Source organism: Myripristis murdjan, chromosome 13, assembly GCF_902150065.1.
Source record: "Myripristis murdjan chromosome 13, fMyrMur1.1, whole genome shotgun sequence".
In the NCBI taxonomy this organism is placed as follows: domain Eukaryota; kingdom Metazoa; phylum Chordata; class Actinopteri; order Holocentriformes; family Holocentridae; genus Myripristis; species Myripristis murdjan.
Window position 1 is genome coordinate 38,443,825 of NC_043992.1, and position 3,760 is coordinate 38,447,584.

The following is a 3,760-nucleotide window of genomic DNA, read 5'->3' on the forward strand; positions in this document are numbered from 1 at the left end:
GTTTTGTTTGAGCTTAATCTTCTGTGTCTCAGCATGCCTATGTGACTCCTGCACCATCAACACACAAGCACAAAACTGCCGTGCAAGTGCGTATTTTGTGGTATATGTTTTTTTTTTTAAATAAAACATTGAAAACACCACCAGTTCTTTGTCTATTTTGATGCATGCCTTTATTGTACACTTAATACAAGGGTTGGTGTAAATATTACCATATGTCTATCCTCTTACACCCAATTTCCAGTGGGATATGCTGTGCAGTATTTGCATTATAATTAACTGAAGTCTCCACCTCTGTCAGGAGGTGTTAAGAGAACAAAAAGCTCTTGTCAGGATAAGGGAGCGAGATTTGCATTGTGCACATAATGATGCACAGCACATGGACACAGAGAACTGATGGATGCTGTAAAGCAGCCAGGAAATTGTGCTCATTCTGGGTCCAAATCCAGATGATATTTTATCTTTTACATGCTCCTGTAATAAGTAAGTAACAGAATACATTGCTTTTAACCTCATTAAGAATGTTTGAGTGGATATTCGTATAAAAATACGTGTATTAAGCTGAACATGCTTGTATTTAATACAAACCCCATCCAGGCGACCTTGTCCACTGTGGGGATTTTCTCAGCACCACTCCATCGTCTCCGCAGCTGGAGCTCTTAAGTTTTTCAGCAGATAACAGCCCCTGTGGTTTTCCCATCGAGGTGTCTCCAAATCTCTCAAGATCTCTCTGGAAACCGGACAACCCCACAGTGGTGATTGTGCCGGGCAGGAGGCCGCCCACAGCTCAGCCCGGCTGGGTGAGGATCATGGCCCAGGAGCTGCTGCTGGTGGGGCAGAGAAACGTGCTGGCTGCAGACTGGCTGCTGCCTCTGGAGCACGAGATCACAGACGGAGCCTATCAGATCGGGGAGAGGCTGGCAGAAGCCATCCAGGCTCTACTGGTGTGTCCGCTGCACAGCTTGGCCTCTATTTCTTGTTTTCTTCTGATCTTCAACAGGGAGGTTTGCAATGTGAAATGAGATTTGCTGTTTTTTTCCTCCCCCCTGCAGGAAAGTGGTTCTTCTCTTGAAATGTTCCACTTAATAGGATTTGGAGTAGGAGCCCATGTTGCTGGTGTTGCTGGTCGTTGTCTGCATGGAGCCGTTGGTAGAATCACAGGTGAGCTACCTGTAGGCGACGCTCTTTAGAAACTAAGAACGCAGGTATAGAAGTAGGGTGTCGTTTTCTTATGTGCCTGTTTTGTTGTCTGATTGTCTTATGTTGTCTTGTGTTGTCCATAGAAAGTGTCTAGGGCCACGTTTTTCATGACATTTCAGTGCAATGGCAGTGTTCAATGCTTTTGACAATGTCATAGAAATCTTTAATAAAGGAGAAAACAGTTGAGGTATTCTTTCCTTGGGTTTTATTTGTGTAATATGAAAAAAGCATTACACCAACAATGTCAAAGCTGCCGCAGTATGCTAATTCAAAGACATATCATTACATGTCATTAAATGATATGTAATATATTTTGGCTTTGTGGTTGCATGTTTTTAATGATAAACACAACATAAGCAGATATATGACTGTTAAGAATGAGCACAATTTCCCTTACAATAAGCAACTTGAAGTAACTTTTACTTTGTAACAGATCATCATTTTTACTTTTGCCTCAGGTCTGGATCCATTTGCACCAGTATTTTCAGAGACAGATAAACCTGTTTCTTTGAATTACACTGATGCACAGTATGTGGATGTAGTCCATACCAACTTCAATGGTGAGGTGATTTTGTTGCACATACTGCATCACATTGCATCTGGTTTACGTTTGCACAAAAAAGTTTTTGTTCCTCTGAGAGAGAAGCATATGCAGTACCGGTATGTTCGCAGCAATGTTTGAATGCATCAAGAATAGAGACTCTGTGTAAAGGAAATTTTTAATTGCCTTTTGGAAGTTGGCAGTAGGGCCGAACAGTTAATGAGAATATTATCAAAACTGCAGTATGGCCAAGTGCAATGTCCAAACCACAGAAGCTGCAATTCTGCGATAAAGGTAATGTCTGACAAAACAGTTTTATAAATGAAGTATGGTGCTGCTGCAGACGTGTTTGCATGGTACAGACCCCAGCAAAAATCACATCATCATCACTTTAATATTTTTTTCAGTCAAAATGAAAATAATTCATCCCACTAAAACCATGAATGATGTCATATTTACAATCTCTTAAACAACTGCAGGATGATTTTTTGAAACCATATCTTTTAGCCCTAGCTGACAGAAGCTTTCCTTTCTCTCTCCCTTGATAATGTAATTATCTATTCAGACAATGAACCTGTGGCTGCTTTGGGGTTTTCCAGACCAGTGGGCCATGTTGATTTCTACATAGGCAACGGACATCAGCATCCTGGTTGCCCTCAGGCGCTCGCACACGGTAAGAGTGTAAGTTAATGTAACATGACACATGGACCACAGACCTGAGGTGGACCAGCACTAAAGACCCAGCCCCAGTCTGAACAATCCTTTACTGTGCTCCTGCAGGTGAACAGTACTTGCTTTGCAGCCATCACCGTGCCTTCCAGCTTTTCACCAGCTCCATCCAGGCGCCATGCAAATTCATTGCTCTTCCCTGTGAGAGTGTGTCTGACTTTAGGAGGGCTCTCTGCACACGTTGTAACCTGTCAGAGCTTGGTGTCTGCCCACAGCTGGGTAAGGGAAATTTAAAAAAAAAAAACAAAAAAAAAAAACAGTGTGATGTATGTAATGTTATGTTATGACAAGGCTTTTATTAGCTGTACCTAAAACCCAAGGATAAGCAGGTTTTCAAACTAAAGCATCAGATTTCACAGATTACTAATCAAAGAAATCTTCATCAGTGGTCAGCTGGAGTTAAAACTAGCATATTCTAAGGTTATGATGACACCCTATTAAAAAATGACTGGATTATCAGTAGGGTTGCATGATATGAACAAAATTTCATTTCTTAATATTTATGCTTAGTATCAGTAACAGTAACAGTGATATGATATATGATATCACTGTGGGTTCACATTTTCTACGTGCAGCAACAGTGAAAATTAAGCATTCTCCAAAACAGCAGAATGGACATAGAAAGTGAAGTTATTTCACAATTTCACTGATCAGAACAGACTAATCACTGTCTTAGGTTAACCTTAAATTTGATGTCATCCATATTAGTATAACAATATATCGCTCAGCCCTACTCATCAGATGGTGCTGGTATACAAAAGAAGGAGAATTTGGCTCTGTCTTTTCTCCTCTAAGGATATGACATCAGCTGGCTGCCTCCAAGCCGTCCCATCCGCTTCAAGCAAGTCACAGCCATCCTGGACATCTCAGCAGCTGCTCCTTACTGCGGTCAGGACACAAGTATATCATCAGATTGTTTGCAGTGCACGTTGGCTTTATGAAGTAACATGATTTGCACGTTTTTTGTTTTTTTTTTCAGTCTCAGCTTTTCTATTTGAGATGCGTCTTGTAGGACACACCTCACTTAAAGCACATTTATTCATTCAGCTGAGGGGAGAGCTAAACAAGACTTCCGTCATGTTGGTGTCGGGGTGAGGGACGAGCTTTCTGTTTGCATGTTAATAAGATGGTATATTTCACTTTTACACTTTCATGTACGACAAACTGTCCCATGAAAGCTCCACTGTGTTTGTAAGCAGACCTTCCATGGTGGATTTTCAGCCAAATGAGGTGTACCGCTTCCTGATGTCAGTGGATCATGTCGAGGGCTTCAGGACGGTGTCACTGACGTTT

At 41.5% G+C, this 3,760-nt stretch overlaps 1 long non-coding RNA gene across 1 annotated transcript; it reads left to right on the forward strand.

Annotated features, from left to right (window-relative positions):
* Positions 1-1,672: 1,672 nt before the first annotated feature.
* On the forward strand, positions 1,673-3,337 carry LOC115370553 (uncharacterized). Its single transcript, XR_003929255.1, has 4 exons — positions 1,673-1,757; positions 2,304-2,411; positions 2,519-2,686; positions 3,263-3,337. It is a non-coding gene; the product is annotated as an uncharacterized LOC115370553 (long non-coding RNA).
* The last annotated feature ends 423 nt before the right edge of the window (positions 3,338-3,760 follow it).